This window comes from Tamandua tetradactyla, chromosome 1 (assembly GCF_023851605.1).
Source record: "Tamandua tetradactyla isolate mTamTet1 chromosome 1, mTamTet1.pri, whole genome shotgun sequence".
Taxonomy (NCBI): domain Eukaryota; kingdom Metazoa; phylum Chordata; class Mammalia; order Pilosa; family Myrmecophagidae; genus Tamandua; species Tamandua tetradactyla.
Window position 1 is genome coordinate 190,799,451 of NC_135327.1, and position 18,569 is coordinate 190,818,019.

The 18,569-nt window shown below is 32.9% G+C and overlaps 1 non-coding gene across 1 annotated transcript; it reads right to left on the reverse strand.

The window, feature by feature from the left end:
* Window positions 1–343: 343 nt before the first annotated feature.
* On the reverse strand, window positions 344–450 carry LOC143652686 (U6 spliceosomal RNA). Its single transcript, XR_013160801.1, has one exon. It is a non-coding gene; the product is annotated as a U6 spliceosomal RNA (small nuclear RNA).
* Between the last annotated feature and the right edge of the window lie 18,119 nt (window positions 451–18,569).

An 18,569-nucleotide genomic window follows, 5' to 3' on the forward strand; every position in this document is an offset into this window, starting at 1 on the left:
ATGAAGTAATTTTTTCCTTTAAGTTTAAAAGAATCCCAGCAATAGTTCAGGGTTTTGTTTGTTTGTTTGTTTGCTTTTTACATGAAATTATTTTTCAGGCAAAAAGAAAACTAGTAATTTGCATACTCAAAAAACAACTTTGTTTCATCTTAAATTAGTATTTTACATATGAAGTTCAATGGGAAGTAATTGCGTCCCCTAATTTGTTAATCCACATAAGTAATTGTTGTATGTTAAATAGTTTTAGATTATAAAAAGAAAAATTTCTGACAAACACTAGATCAATAATATATGTCACAAATAAACTTGAAATTTGACAGAAAATCGTTTTGTTTTGTTTTTTAAATATATTGAGCGCTTCATGAATTTGCGTGTCATCCTTGCACAGGGGCCATGCTAATCTTCTCTGCGTTGTTCCAATTTTGGTATATGTGCTGCCAAAGAGAGCACAGAAAAGTGTTTTATATTTGCAGAAAATATTTGTGTTAACACAAAATTTGGGTACAATTAAATAAAATAGGTAGCTTCTTGAAATTGGTTGAAGTCTACTGAGATAAAGTATTTTACTCTTTTGCTATATTTATGCTTTCTCACCATAGGCTGGTTGTTGCATTTAAATGTGGCAGTTTCTCTTTCTCAGGCTTTATCTATGTTTATGTCGTGATGGTTTTTATGCCTGTAAGCATTGTGATCACCCTGATTATCCTTTAGTTCTCCAGTTCTTTACTAAGAACTGCCTTTGGATTCACATTCTTTTCCACAAGCTTAGCTGGCCATGTGCTAGTCCTTCTGACAATTTCTTAAACATTTTTGTAACTGCTCAGTACCTTGCATAATGTAGGCACTTAAAAGGTATTTGTTTGATTATATTGAATTAGGCTTTGCAAAGTGCTTTCATATCTGTTATTGTTCTGAACTTGAATTCAAATCACAGGTTGGCAAGAAAATTTTATTATTTTTACTTTGTATATGAGAATATGGAGGCTTAGAAGATTTAATGCCTTGCTAAAAGCTATAGAGACATGTGCTAATAGCTATAACTAGAAACTGAAGGTTCTTAGTGTTGGTTGATTCCCTCCACCGCTATAATATGTATTCTAGTTCATCAACTGTACTAAAACATTCCACAAAATACTGAATGATTTTTATATCTCATGTTTCCGAATGAAACCATCCAATGATGGATGTACACAAACACATGTTTTAGCTATATAAGCATATATGATTACTTTGATGATTTCTATCACAGAATCATTTTCCACAGTAGAATATGACAATAGAACTGATGATATAGGAAATGAGGAAGTGAATTTTTTAGATATCATTCTTCTCATTTATATATTCTCCATATCAAATCTGTTAACTTAGTTTTCTCACTGTGGAGGGATAATAAATGTATATGTGTTTACATGCATATATATAGAGATAGATTAAAATGCAAGTACTCACCCAGGGAATTCTCACAATAGAGAGATAACTCAGTGTAAGAACATGATTAATCTCGGTGAGCAAAGGATATATCAGACCAATCTTTGAACACTGCTCAATAGGTAAGAAATTTGAGAGCATTTATAGTAAGGACCATGTCAACAAGTGTTATCAGGGGGTTATATAGCATCAGGGACAACTAAAACGTGATTACTAGACTGTATATTAGTATACAGATCAAATACCAAATACACTTCTTTCCAGTTAACTTGCGTGTAGTGGTCTTTATTTCTGAGTTGCAAGCATAACAAAGAGAGAAAATAGCAAATTATATAAACTAGAGCAAAGGAAAGTTCTCTTTTCTCACATGGCTCCGACTATAGAAAAGCATTAAGTAATCTTCTAAGTATAACTTTCTAGTGTAAAGTGTCTATGAAAGTTGTAACAATTACCAAAATATACCCCACAAAAGAAGAACTTTTTTGATTAATAAACATTTCAGGGGAAACGTTTTTCCATCCCTAAGCAAATGCACAGCATCTATAACCGGTAGGTTATAAATAAAGGAGAAAAAAGAACCAACATTTTCAAGACCCTCTTTTATACCTGATGTGTAACATACACTAGAGTATTTTATCCTGACAGTTTTTAGGTGGAAATTATTATCGCATTTATTAAGGAGAAATTATATCTTGGTAGATTATTTGCTACGTGGCAGAACTGCTATTCACCTACATAAGTAAATATGCTTATATAAATACATATGTGTATACATATGTTTTTTCTTCATTTACATGCTTTTGTAAAAATGTGCTTTTTGGAGTCTTGTCCCTTAAAATACTATTCAGTCAAAATGTCAAGCAGTGAGGTCATTTTGAAATCTTATATTCAGTGGTCCTAATTATACTAGAAGCTATGTGAAGCCTTGGGAATTAGTGTAACTCAAACTAAAGTTCAACCGAACTCACATTAGAAATTCTTCAGTATGTCATACTGGCCATGCTTTTAGTTACTTTTCAAATAATTTCAATTTTTGAGCAGGCTAAAAACAAATAAATAGGTATATAGTTTACTTAGCATTTACTATATGCTTGGCATCTTTATGTATGATAAAAGAGGGTGGACCACAGGATTAAAAAATTAATCCTGAGGATAATGGATAAAATGATTCCCCTATTGGTGAGACATTAAAGTGTACCACATGTAACTTATGATACAAGTTATGTAAATTACATGTTCATAAGATATGCATAATAAAAATAATTCATGTATGAACACCGCCTGAGGATTGGCAGGATTGTTGCTCTTAATGACTTCTTCCCTGTTCTTGAGATCTCTAGGCTCATATAAGTCACAGAAATTACTGTATTTGTTTACCAGCCAGGGGATTTCTCCAAGCTCCCTCTTCCAGTTAAAACTTTCCTCCTGAAGGTGACAAATGAGGCAGTATGTTACCTCTTAGAAAAGCTTCCTTTGATTCATTTACCTGGCCCCAAGTTCACAGTAGAAAATCTTAGGTAGAACTGTTGGCCCATGCTTTTGCTTCTTAGGGGTGAGAAATTGGATACTACACTATAGTACAAAAATACAAGAAAGCAGTTGAAGAATTCACATGGAACAATCCAAGGGCAAAGGATAGGCTTAAAAACTACTGTTATCAATGAGCTGATATAATCAATGAAAATAAAACAAAAGATAGAAATCGTATTAAACTACAGCTTCTGTTTATTTAGAAATAGCAAAGTAGTGAACACTTCTTACAAGTGTATTTATATAAAAGCAAAAAGGTCAAAATCAAAATCAACATCCCTTGACACCTGGTATTTTAATGTTTAAAAAGTTATTTGGCAACTGTAAATCCTTGATCACTCAATGGTGTAGCTAGTCAACTTAACTTTGGGGGAACCGAATAAGCTAGAAAATGATGGATTTTGAAGTTTATATAATTTCAAGGACTCTATGAAGAAATAGGATGCCCCCAAAACAGCTTTGGACAATAAATCAAGTGAAAAATAAAGAGCTATTGGATATGGGTTCATATCCCAGTTTTGCCAATTTTTAACTTAGTGGCTATGTACAAATGATCTAACCTCAGTTCACAAAGAAGCGCCCCCTCAGGGCTGTTTTCAGGGAATCAGGCTGTACAACACCAGGACGTGCTATTCCTAGTGTTGTCTGTCTGTATGGTGTTGCCTGGTGATGTTCAGTGCACGGTCCTACGGCTGTAGGTAGTGGACCTGGAGGCTGAACAGAGCAAATCAGACAATGCAGGCTAAAGTGTTTTGCAAATTTTAAAATGCTGTGTACATATTATTGACACAATTACTAAAATAAGACCCTTAAGACAACACCAGATATTAGCTAATATTGAGCTCTACAATTCTCATTAAGAAAAAACAATAAGGCATCATAATTTTCTGGATCTAAAGATGAGAAAACAAATTATAAGGAATCACATAATGAGATAATGGAAGAATAAGCTTTTAAACCCAAATAAGTTGACATATGTGAATGAAAACGTTCATGGAAGTTGTACAAATCAGCACGTCTATTTCAAAGGATAACATGGCATTGTGGTACTTCATCTCTTGTGAAAGAAGCAAGGACACTCAAAACCTGGAAGGAACTTACCTAGAAGATGGTTGTGTGGTTGTCAGAGCATTTGGGATGCCACAATTAACAAGATACATCTCAGATTATCGAAAAGAACATGGAATTATACATTAAATTTAATAGGATGAATCAATAGGGGCTTTGATTGGTTTATCATGTCAAACTGGTACAGACAGATTGACATGTTCTGTTAAAATGCAGAGAACTTTGTTATGGGTTGAATTGCATCCCCCATAAAAGTATGTTGAAATTCTAAATTGTGGTAAAGAATCCATACCTAATTTATCTCTGCATTTCTGCTAGCATATGCTTTGCAGATAATAGGCAAATAAGTATCATTTGATTGAAAAAAAATTCTAAGTGGTAATAAGGAAATGGAAAGGGATAAGGAATAATAATTTTGTCACAAGGGAAAAGAGGCTATTTAACAAATACTTCTGTGTGTATTAGGTAAAATGACATCCAAGAGATGTGTATATCCATTGCATTTACTGGTATACTTTCTATTAAACTTAGAAATAATTATTTTTCAAAGGAAAAGAATCAGACACAATTCATGTATATGTAAATGAACTTAAAGTTCAAAAAATTCCATCTAAATCTCTAAATGTACAACTCAGTGTTAGTATTGACACTAGAATTGTATTTGTTTATTTTGTTCAGCTTAACTAAAACATAACATTTAAAACTTATAGTACTTTTTAATGTCATACTGACCCTGGGATTTAAATCAACATATAATCCCAAGCCAGTTTGGAGTCACAATAGAATCACAGTGCTGTTATATTTAGTATGTATTTGTTACATATGGAGAATGAAATATGTTGCCGCTGTACAGTGAAATTTAATCAGGATGATCTTCATTCACCTGTAGAGTTACCAAAAAAAATATATATCTCATGTACTGAATATGTGCTAGGTCCTGGGATTCAAATAAGGACTAGTATCCTGTTTTCAAAGAGCTAGCTTTCTACTGGAAACTATATTTCTAACCCTCTACAAGACAGAAAGGACATGTAATCTTCAAGTCCAAGCGTTTGAATTGAATTGTTATGATTCCCTTTGCAAATATATCCTCCTCTGTCCAGATGCATTTTGATATTCCTTGTCTTTTAATTCCTAAAGTTTCTCATTAAAACAATCTAGACATTAATACTTATCTGAACAACAAACTTCAGTTATCATGAAGATTTCATTATTTGAAAAATAATTCCCTCCTGTGTAATGCCAGATCAAAATGTTGGTAATGCACAAGATACAGTTTTTATATGTAACATTAGTCTCCTGGCTGCTAAAACAAATACCATGCAATGAGTTGGCTTAACAATGGGAATTAACTGGCTCATGGTTTCAGAGACTGGAACGTTTGCTTCCGTTTAGAGTCAGTATCTTCTGGGTGGCCAGCAATCTTTGGGATCCCCTGGCTTTTCCATCACATAGCCATGCACATGGCAGCATCTTCCCTTATATCTTCAAGGTTCTGTTACTTCTAGCTTCTGGCTGCTCCCTTTGGTTTCTGCTTTCTCTGTTCAGTTCCCTTTGCTTATGAGGACTTCAGCCATATTGGGCTAATGGCCACCATTATTCAGTTTGGGCACACCTTAACTAATCACATCTTCAGTGGTCCTGTATGCAAGTGGATTCACACACCCAACAACAGGGATGGGACCTGAAAATTTATTTTGTAGGTGATATGATTTAATCCCCACTACGTGTGAAAAGTATTTACCATATTCCTCTAGGATACAAACTAACAAGAAATTTTAAAATGTTTAAGGTTATATTCAGTTAATTTTGAAGCCCCCTCCTATTTATATGGCCAGTCTTACCTACTTTTCCAGTTCACCAAACTAGTGTAAAAGGAAATGGAAGAACTCAATAATTTTTAAGGAATCCTAATTCCCTATACACTTGATGACTTTCCATAGTATTACTTCCTAGATGGTATATTGGAGTAAACCACTGGCTTCTCAGTCTATTAAAACTAGAAAATTTTAATAGCTAACTATTTGGTTTTGCACATTAAAATTTATCTATCAGACAATCTTATACATGCATGCTCTCTTATCAAATAGGAGTTGGTAGCTAATTGATGAAGTTATGGTTTTTCCTAAATAATTAAGATAATCATTGATAAGTCTCTTCTTCATTTTTATGTCATCTCATGCAATAATAAGACATACTATTTGGCTATTTTAATTCTCTAGAAGTTTTATAATCAAATACATATTGACCTTAGAGTGCAGTCAGTGCAATTTCTTCTAAGGTTTTGGGGTGGGCTCAGTCAATAAACATTACCAGATAGTGGTAATTGGCCTTACTGCCTGTGGGTACTAACACCACACCACAAAAATGAAATGCCATGTAGAGTACATTTATTTAACCAATTTTCTGCCAACAAAGCACACATTTTATATGTGTAACTATCATTCTTTCTCTAATAGAGCTACATGAGTTACCTGAAAAATCACCATGATTGTGTCATTTAATCATAGTTTCATCATTTTCAGTGAAATAATTCTAATTTCTCAAATGTTAAATATCGCTATAGCTTATTACTTCTAGATCTCTAAAGCCACGAATTTATCAAAAATAGTCTTTAAAATTTATAATATTACCAACAAAGTAGATAGCCTAATGAAACCTAATTTCTTGAAACACACTTATTAACTAGAAGAAGAAACAGATCACAACAGACCAACAACAAATAAAGAGAATCAATCAATAATCAAAAACTTCCCAACAAAGAAGATGCAAGAACAGTTTCACTGGTGAATTTTACCAAACGTTCAAAGAAAAATTAACAGCAATCCCACTCAAACTCTTCCATTAAGTTGAAGAGGAGGAAATACTTCCTTATTCATTCTGTGAGCATCAACCTAACACTAAAGCCAGATAAAGATACCACAAAAGAAAATTACAGACCACAGCAATTATGGCACTGGCATAAGAACATGCATATAGACTAACAGAATAGAATTAGAGTCTAGAAATAAATCTACACTTCTATGGCCCACTGATTTTCGACAAAGGTGTCAAGTCCACCCAGTGGGGAAGAAAAGTCTCATCAATAAGTGATGCTGGGAAAACTGGATATCCACATACAAAATAAAGAAAGTGACCCCTACCTTACACCATATACAGAATTAACTCCAAATGGATCGATAAACTAATTGTAAGAGTTAAAACTATATATTTTGTGAATTCAGAAATATATTTTGCTTTACTTTCTGGTTCATAGATGGGGCTGTCTGATATTGGGTCTGAAGAGTTGAAATATTTTCATCACTTGAATAAATTCTATCTACTTTGGAATATTAAAGAAAAAAATACACAAGCCATTAGGATATCAGTATACTCTATCAACATTTTTAAAGGACCGCATAGCATGCTTGAGCTTCTAAGTAATGTTTATGATAATATTTAACCCTTTCTTCTGGAGATATTCTTATCTAATATCCTTACAGAAAAAAAATTATCCAAAAAGAATGTCCAGTAATTTGTCAGTGACTTAGTAAAAAATGTGACACATGGTTTCAAAGATTTCTTCTGATTTAAGCAATTTTTAAATCATGATACTACATTTCATGTTGTTTCAAGCAGATATAAATTTAGTTTTTAGCTTGACAATTTCATCTGTTCCTCACCTTCTTTTTAAATTCTAAAAAGAAGCCATTACTTGATTGCATACTTCCGTAGTTTAACCTTTTGTACTGACTTAAAAAAATTAAGTAATGAGTACATATTATGTGTTATCATACCTACTAAAGTTACAAAAGTGGGTAACTACAATTTGAATTGGAAATAAATAAACCAATTTCTAATTTTACAAAACAGAATAAAATATGTTTTGTAAATATTTTTATCACAAAACCATTTATACCAAATACATGACAATAAAATTATCACAAAAACCAAACAATAACCTCCTCCAATTGCTCACAATTGAATAAATCAATTTACAAACAACTCAGCTTTGGCACTTGTGAGAATTTCTAAGGTTTTATTTGTAAATAGACAAGATCATATCTTAAAAATGGAGGCTTTCACTTGTATTGATTAAATCACTACATGCAAAAAAACAATATACAATTGACTGGTGGTTAAAGCTTGCACTGGGCTCTGAAGATAAATTACCTGGGTTGAAATCTTAGCTCAGGTACTTACTAAATATGTGAGTTAAGCAAGGTGAAAATTTCTCTGTGCCTCAGTTTCCTAATACATTAAAACACAACAAAAATATTGCCAATCATAAAGGGTCAATGCAAAGTTTAAATGAGGTAATATACCTGAACAATATTTTGCTGTAGTAAAAGCACAGCAAATGTTAGTTAGCACCATAATCATAGTATCTATGGGAACCTTTGTTCTTTTTTGCATCGTATCGCCACTGGGAGGAAGGGAACGACTATATTTAAAATTGTGATTTGGAGATTCTCACGGACATGATGGAAAAATATGAATTTTGGCTATATGGGTAATAGTATATGAATTTGTAGACTTTTTTGTTTTTGTTTTTGTATAGACAATTGTGGCTTATTTTAGAATCCAGATATCCAGTGTCTCCTGTCTCAGGTACATAAGAAGAATAAAAGTGGAAATTTTCATTGAAAATTTGAAAATTTATCAACTGTATTTAGCAATAAGGAGAGAATAATGCAAAAAAGAAGAGGGAAAGAAGACAAAGAAATCAACAAAAACTAAAAACTTCCATTATTTTCATGGTCTAATTGTTTATATGGCAAGTCAAATTCACTTAATTGTATTTTAAGCAAGCTTGATACTTGAAGCAAAGCTACCTTGGATCAAAAGTGCATGGATCATATTTGTGCATGTGTGTGTGTTCAAGGTTTGTATGTAATATATACTTAAAGGCAAACTTTTCCTGTGATAGGATATTTAACATTACATTTCACAGTGGAGATGGTGTAGATGCAGAAACTTAATTTCTGTGTCTAAAATGAGTGAAGGTGAACAATCCACCAGACAGGTATAGTTGATTATTACAGCTATTATTGACCCAAAATGAAGAGAGGATCTTGCAATGTTAAATAGGTTTTGTTCAACAGAAGCTGCATAATGCAGTGACTCATTTATAAGGAAGGCACTAATTTAAAATAATAGTCCAATCATTGTTAATTCCTGTGCTATTTATTTGAATGATATAAATCAGCGTGAACTTATTTAAAGATAAAGCAATAGTCATAAGAAGTGTTGTTCCATGCTTCTACTCTGAAATCTAAAACAATTATTGTGCCATCATATTATCACAAACCAGATGGAAAATATTGCCATGAGCTGACATAAAAATGAAGACGAAAGAGACTATTAATGATTATCCTAATTATGTTAGGAAGGAAATAAAAACTCTTCATCAGTTAGCTACCACTCCTAATAACTGATTAGAGCATGCACATATAAAATTATCTGGTAGACAAATTATAATGTACAAAACTAAAATATTTAGCTATTAAAGTTTTACTATGTTCATATTTTGTATATAGCTTATATGATGCTTCAAAAGAATCAACATAATTTTAGGTGATGTTATTTTCAAAGAATTTTCTAAAATTTTATTTGAAAATGCTATTATATTCAAATTTAGAAGACACAATTGGATACTGGAAATACAGTTCTAGTACAAAGATAAGTGTTCACATTTGACTCTGCCTCTGATGAGCATGTAACCTTGAGTAAATTACTATCTTATTGGGCCCTAGTTTCCTTGTCTATGAAAAGTGATCCAAATACCTTTGCTGTCTTGTCAAAACCAAATGAGTCAGTGGTTATTAAGCAACAAATTTACCATATAATTCTTTATGCATATTTTTATTATCACATTTGTATTGTTATTTTAAGTATGTGTTTACATGTATATCCTCGCTTTAGACCTAGAAATCAAGGATTTTAGGAGTCTTCCCTAAATCTAAAGAAAAGAAAGAAGAAAGGGATGAAGGGAGGGGAAAGTAAAAATGAAATTTCACAGGGGTGCTTATTCCATAGACTCTAAACAGGAGTCCATCACTGTTCTTGGGAGTCTTTCATTTTTATGTCACTTTCTTATAATTATCTACCACTCACCTTTTATTATCAGAAGATCTGAACAGTTCATTTTAAATTCTAACTTGTACTTTGTATTTACTGCCAAGTATGTCTGATGAAATATAACAAATTGAATAGTCGTGTCATAATTAAAACAATCTGATAAAGAGGTGAAGAATATAGGTGGTTTCTTTGGGGAATCAAAAGCATTTCACATTTTGAATTATATCCTGGAGACTTTTATATGAATATATTAGTTTATCATGCAGAATTACTGTGCATCATTTTTATTTTCCTCTACTAAAAGAGAATGAGTGGGATGTCTAAATAAGTTATTTTTAAGAGATCAGGTTTTCCTATATGACAGGATCCCTATAGGAAGAAGAACAATGTTTTAATCAAACTGTGATTAGCTTATATAAATATTTTGTTAAATTTCTTGATCTCTAAGGAGATATCTTTCAAGTAGCATGCAAAAATCTTACTAAATTTGTTGAGACTTCTATTTCCCATAATTACAGATAATCCTCTCTTTGCACATCTGCAAGAATATCGTTTAGCATGGCCTATTTAAATAATAACAGTCCCTAACCACACAGTTCATATTTCAGTTAGCACAACATATTAACCATGAATAGTGGCATAAAGTACAAGTTTTGCTACTAGCTCTTCAGTCCACAAATTGCTGCATGTGTTACAAATGTTCATCTTGATCAGTAACCAGTCACATCTTTCAAAGTCTGTTGGTGATTGGTCACTGTGCATCTGCTATTTAGTTCACATGGGTACATGGTACTGCAAAGCCTGTAGTACTGACTCAGTTTCCCTCTGTTCTGAACTCCCAGAATGCCTGAAAGCCAAGCCCAATTTGTCATTGGATTTACACCTGTTTTTATAATTTGATTACTAGGTTTTGCCAAATGCTCGAAAATGAAAATTACCAAAGATTGTGATAAATGTTTTTGAATAAATAAAAACTTTCCAGTCTCATTAATTCTCTAGTTCACAAGTTTCTTAATGTTTGTTATAAGTAGACTTTGCCCTTAATCAGGAGAACTATTGCAGCATTTGTCAGATAGTGTGTAAACATTGCAGATGATTTTATGAAAACAGGTGTATTTTTCCCCATGTTCCTAAGTATAATTATCAGGAATGGGGAAATATACCAGGATATATGATTTTATAAAAGCCTGCCCATTTTTGGTCTGTTTTTGTATTCTCTAAAACAGTTCATTTTTAGTGTAAAGGAAATACATGAGATCTTGTTTGAGAAAAAAATAATTAACTTTGTTAGTCCTATTGCTTAAAAGCCTATGCAACAAATTTTAAAGACTCTTGGAAACTATCACCTGGAAAAATTCCATAAATGAATGATTATTCACAAATTCACCCCCCTGTGATGATGCCCTGATTTTGGAAAATAAGTCATTCATTCCTCATTTCGATATGTTTTGGAACCTTCCTCCAAATGAATACCTGCATGGTATATGATGCACATACAGATGTATTCATATAGATTTTTAATTAAATAGCAAGTAGTATACCCTTTGACAAAGCAAGTTTCCTCAAATTTCTTAATATTTCCATTGGGTAATTGGCTACCTTAAGAAAATACCAAGAAATAATTCTAAACATAAAAACAGTGAATTGAGTTTGTTTCTTTTCTCTAGGTAATAAGGTCAGTTAGTAAAACATGCAGCTTTCTTTTTAACCAGAACGTACCGTAATACAGGATACTTTGTATGTACCGATTTCTTCCTGGAAAGTGAGAATGTTAGAGTCACGTGGGTGAATTCCACCCCCACAATCCCCCTTTACCCTACCCTGACACTAATCTTCACTCATTCTCATTCCAAATCTCTCTATCATGAGATGGTCCAAGTGGCATGAATGAAAGTCTAATGTGTAGATGATTCAACAATATTCAGAAATGTGGAAAAGGGACAAATTAGTTTTCAGTGAATACTTTGAATTTGGAGAATGGCCTTTAAGTAATCATGATTTGGGCTACATTCAAACCAATGACCTTGAAGTTTAAGGTCCTAAATCCCATTAGTAATATGCTGAGACATGTAATGGTGCACAGGATACTCTGGAATCACTGACTTTTAAATGCCTGAAACTAGTCATAGGAAACAATGCTACCAGCAAATAAGGAATGTGTTTTTCAGGTTCCTGGAGATAATGGGCACATTTATGTTTTTCATCTCTAGTTACTGTCATCTCAGAAGTCTTATGTAGTCCTCTGTACCCCTTGTTGTCTTGTAGAAATACTTTTCTGTCACAGTTTACCCTTTCATAGGATAAACATTTACACAGAGGCCTAGCACAGTTGCAAGCGTTTAAAATGTACTTAGAAAATGCAACTTCATGTTGTATTTGAATTGACATTTTCCCTTCCTAAAACTTCAAAAGTTTTACCAATAAGGGCCAGCTTCTTAAAAGCTAGCCTTCTTTTATGGATACTAAAAGTAATCCTTTTGGAAATTACTTAAACATCATCAGTGCTTGCTAATTGTAGGTGCTTTCAGCCAAAGCATGCAATTGGGCATGCAATTATCAAAATGAAGATATGTTTAATTGCATGTGCAATTTTAACCTATTTTCAGGAGGGAAAATAGAAAAGGTGAAAAGAGTCAGGATTGTTTTGACTATGGTTAAGAAAGAATTAAAATAAAATATATTGGGAAGGGTTTGGGTGCGTGAGAAACAACCTCAGTTCAAATATTTAGCTGTCTAACCTTTGCAAGTCACATAGTCGCACTGAGCTTCAGTTTCCTCAAAGGTAAAATGTAGAAAAATGTAGATCATTTAGCTTCCCTTGCAGTGTGGTTCTGGAGAGCTGAGATAGAAGGTTTAATCCATCTAACAGGAACAAATCTATGATAGACACAAGAAGTGATAGCTACTATGACTGTTATTATCAACATTATTAACACTGATAAAATCAACCAAAATAGAATTCTTTCTTTTTCCCTACAGTTAATCAACTACCATGGTATAAAACCACCATTAAACACACCGTTTTTTGTGCTCATAGGTATTCCTTACATCAAGTTCTAACATATCGTAAAAAAAGCCTGAACTTGAAATCAGAAGATGGGGTTTTAACTTTGCTCATGTTATTTATTCGTATGATTTGGGGCTGTAAAATTGAAAGGAAAAAACCTACTTCATGAGACCACTGGGGACGTTAGATAATGCAAAAGAAGGAAGATTGTGCTTAAAGTATTAATGTCAATACGTATATGTATTAAGTATTATGAAATTAATGTTTAAGATAATAAATTGGCTCTAAATAAATAACTTTAGAAAATATAGTTATTTCTAAGTTTATTCCCCTAACAATTTCATGTATTTTCTTTACCAATTCTGTGAGTTAGTTGTTTTTCTAGTTTTGCGTTTTTCAAAACAAAACAAAAAAAGCTGCAAGCAGAATTAAATGATTAATTCAGTCAGATTTCTATAATTTAATTAGCTTTATTTCCTCCTCTTCTCTATTGGTGATATGACTTTTTTTCTCTTTGAATTGCCTTATATATGTGTCCTTTTCATTAGAATTAGTTGAAATATAAATTATTACTAAACTGACCTGGGTTTCACCATCCTTAGAACCGGAAAGGATGCGGGAAGATACAGATTTAATTCCCTTTCTGCCATTAAATTGACCTTTGAAATGTCACTTCCCCTCTCTCAGCTTCCGTTTCTCATCTCTCAAATGGTGATGCTACTCTTACCAATAGCAAATGAAATCCCAAGCACTTGAAGCACACTTTCTTTAATTGAAAGGCCATGTTGCTAAACAATAAAAAATAAATAAATTATTGGACCAAAAGAATTTGAATATTTTAAATATTAAATATTTTTAAAAATAACTTATTAAGGTGAAATTCCCATAAAATTAACTATCTTAAAGTGAATAATTGAGTGGCATTTAGTAGATCATGCACAATGTTGAACAACACCCAAAACAACACTCAAAATGTAATTCTAAAACATTTCCATCACTCCAAAGTAAAATTCCTTACCCATTAAGTGGCTTCTCCCCATTTTCATCTCCCTCCCTCAGATCCTGGCAACCACTAATCTGCAATTCTGTCTCTATGGATTTATCTATCCAAATATTTCATGTAAGTGGAATCATAAACTATGTGACCTTTTGTGTCTGTTTTCTCTCACTTAGCATAATATCTTGCTGCTCTATCCTTGGCGTAACTTGTATCAGTATGTTATTCCTTTTCATAGCCAAATGATATTCCACTGTGTGTGTATACACCGTACTTTGAATACCTGTTTTCAGTTATTTTGGGTACATACCTAGACGTGGAATTAGAGGGTAATGTAGTGACTTTGTGTTTAACTTTTTGAGGAACAGCTAAACTGTTTTCCAAAACAGCTGTACTATTTTACATTCCCACCAACAGTGTATGAAGATTATGATTTCTTTACATCCTCGCCAACGCTTATGTCCCATTAGTAAAAATTAAATCATCTGAATGAGTGTGAAGCCCTTATTGTAGTTTTTGCTTTGTACTGTTTGCACTTCCCTTGTGATTATTGATATTAAGCATCTTTTCATGTGCTTGTTGGCCATTTCTTTGGAGAAATGTCTGTTAAAGTCCTTTACCCATTTTAAAAATTTTATTTAAATTTAATTTGTTTTTCTGGTAACATATGTACGACACAAAATTCTCCATTTTAATCAGTTTCATCTGTACTGTATACGTTCAGTAATATATTATGTGCATTCACAGTTTTATGCTACCATCACCACCACCCATTGGGGCTGAGAGCCGGGCAAAATGGAAAGCTGTTGCTTTGGCCATTTTTTAAATTGGGTTGTTTGGATTTTTGTTGCTGAGTTGTAAGAGATCTGTATATTTTTAGGATACTAGATTCTCATGAGCTATATAATTTGTCACCATTTCCTCCCCTTCTATAAGTTGTCTTTTCACTTTTGATAATGCCCTTCAATGCACAAAAGTTTCCAAAAACTTATTTTTCCTTTGTTGCTTATGCTTTTGGTATCATATTTAATAATTCAGTGCCAAATGCAAGATCATGAAGATTCACCCCATAGTTTGAATTTTGCCTTTTGTTTTTATGAAGCTAAAGATAGTATTTTTGTGTTCAGGGAAAAATCAGAAAGTTCAAGAATACAGTTAGAAGTTAAGAAAAGTAAATGATGGACAAAAGGAAGCAAAGGACACATTTAAAACCCAGAACACTTGAAGAGATAAGAGAGTTGATGTTAGAAAAATAGAGAAAATGCTTATAGTACAAAATAATTTGACAAGGTAATATGCAATTAGTAATTTCCTTTAAAAAGTAATTTGGTAGCAACTTCAGTTATCTGAATGCAAAATTTTCAGGACACTCAATTCTACATACAGGCACAGGACCTATGTTCAGAAAATTATCTTTGACCTTGAAGACATAGCCCCTAAGCAGTTGAAATATATTGCACAAGATTCTCAAAGTAAGGTCGTGCAAAGTAGAATATCAGAGATGTGTTTAATCTTTGTATCCTTTTAATACTTCTTCAATTGGAATGGCTATGCATTCCTAGAGAAGAGAAGAAAAAGTATAAAATGTCACTCTTTGCTCATTTCAGTCAATCCTTAGTTAGCTGTGTACCACGTGGACCACAATAGACATATACCTACAAATCCAAATCTACAATCCAAGGGGAATTTCCTGTAGCACTATGACAAGCTAAAACACAATCCATCAACTATTGTATGCTGAATATACATTTGAAAGCCAACAATGGATAAGAATCCAGAAGTCCTCTAAGTAAAAGTTGAAACCATGCATAAATTATGTAACCTTATGACAGAAATTGGAGGGTAGCACATAACTTAAAAAATATAAGCACAGGAAAATGCTTAGGATCTACTTAACATTTATCTATATAATATAGAGCCAGAGCTTTAAAAAAGTAGATCAAATAAGGACATTATTTCTCAATGATTTTATCATTATTTCGTTCTTGAGTGGAAAAAAAGAAATAAGGCCAGAGGCTTATCAGATGACCTTAAATTTATTCTTTAGCTAGACAATTATGCAGAGTTATTATTCAACTGGAATGCTTCCAGAAGGCTCTGCCCATTACTCAAATATTCTCCTGGACTTTTTGGTAAAGCACCACTCTCCCTAGCCCTCCAATGTCCTTTGCCACTCAACCCTTCTTCAGGGTCTTGTCAGAACATTTCACATTGTTACAACTCTAGTGTTTTAGTTTCTTGGCTGCCAGAACAAATGCCATGCATTGGGTTGGCAAATTATGGGAATGTATTGGCTCACGGTTTGGGATTGATGGAAGTCCAAAACTGAGGTGTCTATAAGGTGATGTCTTTTCCTCCAACACTGTGATGTTCTAGGGATGACTGTTGGAGATCCTTGGTCTTGGCTTTTCCTTCACATGGAAAGGTGCATGGAATGTCTTATTCCTTCTCCTCAGGATCCATTGACTTCTGGCTGCTCCCTATGGCCCTTTTTCTCCATCTCACTTTCACTCTGCTTATAAAGGATTCTAGTATCAGGATTAAAGCCCAATATGATTTAGTTGGGTCACATTTTAGCCAAAGTAATATCTTGAAGAAATCTTACTTACAGTGGGTCCACCATCCACCTGAATGTGAGTCAAAACCAAAAGCCTGTCCAAACTGGGGTAAAAAATTCACTCCACATTACTCAGATAACAGCTATAGCAGTAGACATCCTACAAAACTTCTACTGCCATCGTTATGCTGGGCCAATGCCTTGTGGAACTAACTGTTAAATAGTTGAATTGTTAAATAGTTTAAACTCCCTTTAAATTATGGAAGAATCAGATTATGGTATCTGGTTGTGATTTTAAGAAATCATTTTCCTGTCTTTCAAAAATGCTTTATTTATTTAACCTATATGCAGGGATGTTAGTTAGAGGATAATACTTTATAGAGGAAATATCATAAGGAATTTCAACCATGCAGGTACTTAATATAATGTTACATTATTATGTATGACTTTAAAAATATTGCCTATATATGAAAATGTGCTTAAAGTAAAATAATATGATTATATTTGATATAATATCAAACTTGCAAACATGATATTCTGATATTGAAAATTTGTAGTTTTTGAAGTAAGCCCTCCCCAAAATATTCTTTCCAAAATTATTCCAAGCACGAGTCCTTCGTGTGCAATCAGCAAGTAATGCAATAGAAGTGAATGGACAAAATACAGGATAGGTTTGTGACCCAACTGGAAGTTGATGAAACAAAAGTAATGTATGTGCTGAATTTCTTGTCAAAACAAATCCAGTTTGAACAAGGTGGGAAGAAGAGAAATAAGAGTTACTAGAGAGCACTAACTATCATTCTGAAGAAGACGTTTGCTTTTTATTATGTAATTAATTTTGAAGACATGCAGCTATTTTATACTTTCTTGGAAAGTGTATAAATGCTAATCACTTTCTTTATCTTTGTGAGAAAAAAAGAATCTATAATCGAAAAAGTTTTCTTATAAGCAAATTCTTGGGAAACCACCAAATTAGTATTCATCAGCCTACATCTACATAGTTAACAACATCTGAAGACTGCATAAAAATGGATGAATATAAATCAAGAAAAGTGAATTTTATTCTATTAAAAGGTAATAGAGGGTGGTACAACAGTGGCTCAGTGGCAGAATTCTCACCTGCCATGCCAGAGACCTGGGTTTGATTCTTGGAGCCTACCCATATAAAAAAAAGAAAAGGGAATAGAATTATAAAATTATTTAGAAAGTGTTCTAATAGTGGCAGAAGTGCTCTATTAATATTTCTATCAAAAATTAATTTCATGTCATTTCAGTTGTAATTTTAAACACTTGACAGTCTTTAAAATTCTAAGCATGAAATATAACCAAATATCCAAAATTGCAAAGTCAAAACAAATGTATTTCAACGCAGACAATAAATACACTTGACAACATCACTAACTTAACCTCAGGAAAGTTTGTGGTTGATTTTACATACATATCAATAGCTTCTGCCTTTATGTGAGACACATCTTCAAGGGATCTTTAAAAATGAAGATGTTTTCTTCGCAAACCAAGTTATCCTTTCAATAAATTCTGAACTCATTATAGTTATAGAAGAAGAAGAAGCAAATTCAGCAGATCTATCTCTGCTGGTGAAATATACTGGACCTATTGTGTGCTAATATTTAGTCAGTTAATAAGACCTTCAATAACACCATAATTTTCAGCTCTATTGGCAAATCAATACCCTAAACAGAACTAAGCCATGTGGACTGAGCACAGTCAAGTAGAATTAATTGCAGTTTCTCTGGAGGGGACTATAGAGGACTGGTCAAGCGTATCAACTTCAGAGTATGATTGCTCTGTTTGGTGATGTAGATAAGAAGGAACAAATCAAACTGTGCAGATTAACTTCAGAGCTAATAACTCCATTATCCTTAAGTTTCAACAAAACAGGCATTTGTGGCCAGATTTAGGTT